Genomic DNA, 6568 nt, shown 5'->3' with positions numbered 1-6568 from the left:
CAGTAACATTATCTGGCCATTCTATGTTCATCATTCATAGTTTCATGTTATCTAAAAATAAAAAGATCCTGTCTGGATTAGACCAAAGGTATATTTTAACCGGAATCCTTTTTAAGAACATAAGAAGATCCCTGCTGGATTGGACCAAAGGCCTGTCTTGTTAGCTGGATTGCTTATGGCTCCATACTCTGTGTCATTTTACAAATCTTTATCATCCTTTTTTTAAACTACAACGTTTTGGCATAATTAGCTTTTCCAGTAGGAAATCACTTTCATTGCCCTTTCCTGATCTTTTCAAGCTCTGCAATATATTGTTGGGATGAGATAACCCAAATATTCCACAGTGTTCTGCAAATTGACAAGACTACCATCTTTGTAAAGGCATTCTGGTACTGGAAGATTATTTTCAGTCCTTCTTTTAATGGAAATGTCTATGTTTTTTCATTCAGCAATCTGAGGGGGTTTTTTGTTTTGTTTTTTCCCTAAGCATAATAACTGCAAGATTCTTTTTCTAGTTAGTCATTGTGCTTCACACCTGCCAGTGAATATATGAAGTTAGGGTTTACTCTTTTGTTCCAAATGTGTATCATTCTATACTTATTGTAGTTTGAACATCATTGCTATTTTATTCTCTGCTTATCTAAAATTTAATAAATTAACCTGTCTGTTTTATAGTTTGCTAGGATTTACCATATAGCATAGTGCACAACTGGATGGATCAACCTGTCTCTGCTCTGTGTTTTTTGCTTACTTTATTCCAGAACTTGGAGAAGTTATCCTTTGTATAGGATCCTTTGACTAGTATGACCAGTGGCCATGCAGACTGAACTTAGGAAGGTTTTGTTCTGTTTGCACAGAATGGTAATGGTTTCAGTTGTTTCAAGCAAGGAAAAATAATTTATATTCTATATAAATTAAACTGATCAATAATGAACTCATGGTGTCTCTCATGGCATTCACATGATGCATGGCGCTGATTTGCCCTGCATATCTGGAAAGGTAGCTTAACTTAGCCTTGTCACACATTACCCCAAAGTTTCACTGGACATTGGGGCAGTGCAAACAGTTCAGCCAGTTCTGATTTAGAACTGACCGCTGCCATCCCACTTTCCCTCACCTCGTGCAGCCTAGAGACAAAGGATGGCATTTGCCAGTCCCACCCTGTCCCAGTTGTAGCAGTGATCATAGGCCACGAAATTACTTGAGGTCTTTGTCATCACCAGTGCTAACTTTAGTTGAAGCGCCAACATGACTTGCAGAGGGAAGGGTGAAAGAAAGGGGTCAATCCCTCCTTTTTCCCATTCCCACTCCAAGTCATGCTGCTGCTTCCACAGTAGCTTGGAAGTTGGCCATGAAGACTCTTCAAGACAGATTCAACTCTATTCTTGATCAATCTCAGGTTAAGTGGCCTGTGTTAGATGTGCCAGTGAGGCACTGAATCTTCTCTGGCTTCCAGACTGAACTTCAAATGAGATCTCCAAAGAAGCCCAATATCCCGAGCCATAAAATAAGTTCAGCACCTTGGACAGTTCTGTTAGGGTTTTTTTCCCCATCGAACTCACTACTCCAGTAGCATAGAAGCTACCAGACTCCATCTTCATGTGTTTTGGTTATTTTTAGGGTAGATCACTTTAGAATGATGGCGCTTAAGTCAAGAGTAAAGTTTCATTGATTTCAGTTTGGACTGCTCCAAACGTTTGCTTCTTGGCTATGCAGACATTCAGCTATGAGATATGGGTGTTTAATGTACATAATGGTGTACTGCTTGTTTCTCATCTTGCAATATCATGTACCCAATCCTTTTAATGTTCCCTGTTTTTATGATCACAAAATAAATTATCTATCGAGCTAATGGTATTGTACTGTACTAATGTCCATTAGTCAAGCAGGAATGACCGTCCTGCTTGACTAATGTCAACCTTGATGTCCATGGTTATTTGCCCACACAGTATTTCAAATATCTAAAACCATCTGTGCCTACTCAATAGAAAGTCTCTCATACCAAAGGTCAGAATCTTTCCTTATTTTTAACTCAATCACAATCACTTGCTGTCCACTTGATTTACTCTCGTAAGGAAAAGAGTTAGATTTTTTTTAAAAAATCACATTTTAAGAAATGCATATGACAACCGTATCTGCAAAGGATAAATTTCAAGACCACCACTCCCACCTGAAACCATAGATAGTAGTGAATTCTTCACATTGACTATACTTTGGCCAGAAGTATATCATGGAATTAGACTGGGAGATCTAAAGAGGTCCATAAACAAAAGTATTCCACTGGGGAATATATATATTTTTGGAGGGTAGGGAGGTGAAACTGTGAGTAAACACCTTTGCAGAAGCATACGAGAAGTTTGGCCTCACATTGAAGATCGAGGAAACCAAAGTGCTCTTCCAGGAGTCACCAGCCAATTCCTCTGCAATGCCACAAATATAGCTCAACAGTGTAATATTACAAAATGTTGACCATTTCCGCTACCTTGGCAGTCACTTCTCCACAAAAGTCAGCATTGACACTGAAATACAACACTGCCTGAGCTCTGCAAGTGCAGTATTTTTCCGAATGAAGCAGAGAGTGTTTGAGGATCAGGACATCCGTAGGGAGACCAAGGTGCTTCTTTATAAAGCTATTGCCCTCCCAATCCTGTTATGCACCTGCAAAACGTGGACTGTTTACAGACATCACACTCAACTCCTGGAACAATTCCATCAGCGTTGCCTCCAGAAAATCCTGCAAAGACCCTACATTTGGAAGGCAATCATACTCGGACAACGAGAGATGACCTAAGCAAGTAAGTGAAACTATGAATATTGAACTGTGGATAACCCCCTTATCCACAGTTGGATATTCATAGTTTCACTTAGAGACCCTATGTAACATACAGTAATGTGCGATGCAAGAAAAGCAAGAAAATATAAACACAGAAGGAGAAAAAATAACCACATGTAAGTTTCTATAAAAGCTGATCAAATGGTCAAATATAAGTCCATTTGTAAATCCTGTCTATATTATTCTTTTAAATATTCTAAGCATTATTAGATCTATCTATTGGATTAAGGATAGAAAAATACATTTCAAGTAACAATGTATCAATCTTTCAGCAGTCAAAAGGATGTGAAAAATCCTCTTCCCTTTACTATTTGTTAATTTCTAAGAAACTGGTAACTGAAGAGAACATGCACAGCCTTAAATTAAAAAAAACTTTCCAAAAACATATTCATTCTGTGTTTATTCTTTCCCAAAAACGTAGGTACCGTTTAGAAAATCCCTTCTTGACATTGTAGCAACCAATACACCCACAAGAACCATTTCTGCACTGAACATTCCCTTCTCCACAGAACGACTATCAACTTATCCACAGATCATATCAAAATCTATTATTTTCACCCTAACACCTGCCCTCGATTTATACATGAGGTTAACTTATATATGAGTATAAGTTCTGGAGAATTTGTATTTTATCCCAATACTGAAATGTGTATACTTTTCAAAATGCATTTTTCTATAGTATACCTAACTATTTGTACCATTTACCTAATTTGTGTAACTTTTCCCTTGGCATTCTAGCATGTTTCTACATTTTTTAATGTTCATTTGACCTATTTACATTTTTAAATGAGCACATGGTCTTATGCACTTATCAATCTAAAAATGTAGGGCATATTTACAGTCTGAAAACATTACCTTTTTTGGATTGTGACTTCAAAGATTTCCCTGTGGCTTTATTGGAGATTCTAAGAGCTGTAAACAAACAAAGTATGTGTGTGTGTCTTAATATGGGAAATGCCATTACTTTCTACATACAAATTCCACATAGGGAGCAGTTTGATAGGCCCCAAGTGGCATCACAGGATCGATATTACAGGAAATTCCTCAAGTGATGCTTCCTATAGTACTGTATTCAGTAGCTTAGATGCATCTTATCCAAACTTGGAAACTGGGCATGCTGGATGAGAGGTAGTAGAGCCTCTAGTCCAAACAGCTATATCTTCCACGCTCTGCTCTTTTATTGGCATCTGATATAGATGGGCTCAAGAAGTGTGGAAAAGCAGAAGTAATGGAGTGGGAAGGAGAAGACAAAACTGGCCCACGAATTTTTTTTTTCATTATTGTAGAACTATAAAATTTGCTTTAACAAGGACCAGACAAAACACATGTGAGCCAGAACAAGCCCTCAAGGCTCTTAAACTGTTCAGGCTATCATTATATAGAAGTACTACCATTTTGACTTTGCCTCCTGGGATGACTGGATACACACAGCTTTTCTGTAATTAAGAAGAATGCGGTAGGTATTTAAAGATGTTACATCTGGAGGTAGAGTTTCTTGTAGAGGACTAAAGCAAATGCATAAAGTCCTCGGGGCAGAATTTCTTCACAGAATTCTCTGATTGCCCATTATGTGGTCAAAAAAAGCTTTCCTTGTATTCAATCATGTAACTACCAGCAAATATCCAATAATCCATTTTGGAATAAGGTACTGGACTTTGTGTTGCCATTTCCCAGCTTCAAGGATTCCTGAATGGAATTATTCTATGATTCTATGAATGGAATATCTTGCTTCATTTCAATCTGGCTTCAGGCCTAGTTATGGCATTGAGATCTTGGACAAAATAGTCAAAAGGAGTGTGTCCCTGTTGGTTCAGTTCGATCTTCAAGGGAATTTTGGTGCTACTAGCCATAATCTCTTTCTGGGTTATCTCCACAGCACAGGATTTGTAGGCACTGAATTGCAGTGATTCTGCTCCTTCTTGGATGGGTTTGTTTAGCAGATTCTGTTGATTGAGTCATGCTTGAACCCTTGCACCTTGGCCTGTGCAGACCCTCAAGGTTGTTTTGCCTCCAGTCAATTTAACATATACATGACATTATTGGGAAAAGTTGCATGGAGTTTTATTTCTATTTCTCTTTTTTGCGTAACTCCAAAGAAGTTGTCTCCATTCTAGATGTATGTCTGTCATGAGTAATGGATTGGATGAGGGCAAATAAATTTAAAGTTAATTTGGACAAAACAGAATAGCTTCTAATCACTTGAAAGAAAAATCAGGAAATAGAGTTTCAAACTATATGGGAGCTACATTTTCTTTAAAGACACAGGGCCCTTCCAGACAGCCTCATAATCCAGGACAAAGAAGTGGGTTTAAAAGCCATGGTAACTGAAAGCAAGTCCAAACATGGAGCTGTCAGTCCCAGCAAATAGTCCTCTACCCACCCACACACTCACCCCCCACCCCCACCCCCCGGGTGTCCTGAAAGTTTTGTTTGTAGTGGATTTTAGAAATTCACAAGATGGACTCAGGACATCTTCTGAAAGTTTTCTTTTAATTCTTATTGACTCTCCAAGATGCACACAAGCAGATTTCTTGTCATTATCTCTCATGCCTTTATGTTTGCCCTCTTGAAGCCCGTTCCCCTTGGGGTCACTTGCCTGTCTTTCTTGTGCCCACTGTGTAAATTCAAGCTCTGTTTAATTTCATAAATATGAGAACAAAGGAATGGTTACAAAGAGTTCTCATGGGAATTGCTTTGAAATTGTGCTTCCATTTAGCCACCTGTGTGTCAGTGGCTTAATTTGTATACAGCCCTCATCAGCTGTTTCGAGATTTTAAAATGCACACCTGCAGTAGAGTAGTCCACGCCAATATATCACAATGAAGTTTCATGTCAGCAAGTAGGGTCTCAAGCATTTTTGGTGTGTATTCATCCGCTGAATAAATATGCTATTTACTGTAAATCATAAATATATACATTACTGCAAAACAGGAAGTTCGTGAAAAACAAACTGCGAGGTAGCGCGGGAACACTGTACAGTGATGTGAGTAAACGCAGCTTCGAATTTTAAGCACACCTTTTAAATCCATGTTTTTTATGGATTTAAAAGTGATTCAGCATGCATTTTCAGCAAACATCATTTAGCTGCCATCACCCCTTTTATCCCAGTTTCTTTCTGATTTTAGGGCTTGTATAGAAGGGCCCACAGATTTGCAGTTTGGACACATTGCTGGTTTCACCTCTCAGCTGATTTCTGCAATGACCAGGAAAAAATTTGCACAGTACGTGTGCTGCCAGCTCCCATGCCTGGAACTATTTGTTCTGGTCACAATGAAATATGCTTTAGGTGCACCTTGTTTGGACTACAATATGACCCAATATGTGGCAGATAGGTTTACACACCCTGGCTTTGTGGATTGTGGCAACACTGGTCTGGAAACCCTACTCCAAATCAGCATTGCCATTTGTGGCCAGTGTAGATGCTCCCATTAACTGCCATGGCTCAATGCCGTGGGAACCTGTGAGTTGTAGCCTGATAGACCAGCAGCACTCTATGGCTAAACTACAATTGCCAGGTCTCCAAAGTATTGACTCATGGCAGTTAAAGTCATATTGATTCTACTGTGTGATTGCACACAAAGCCTAACTATCTTTTGCTCCAGGCAGGCAGTACTCTGTACTAAAATATAAACATGAAGATATCTCTTCATAGTTTGTGTTCTTAGCCACTATGTTCCACCAATATTTGATTGTTTACTATTAGTTTTGGAGAGGAAAAAGCCTCCGGACATCTAC

This window comes from Anolis sagrei, chromosome 6, assembly GCF_037176765.1.
Source record: "Anolis sagrei isolate rAnoSag1 chromosome 6, rAnoSag1.mat, whole genome shotgun sequence".
Lineage (NCBI taxonomy): Eukaryota > Metazoa > Chordata > Lepidosauria > Squamata > Dactyloidae > Anolis > Anolis sagrei.
The sequence above is the reverse complement of the archived record's forward strand: the minus strand, read 5'-3'. Positions refer to the sequence as shown.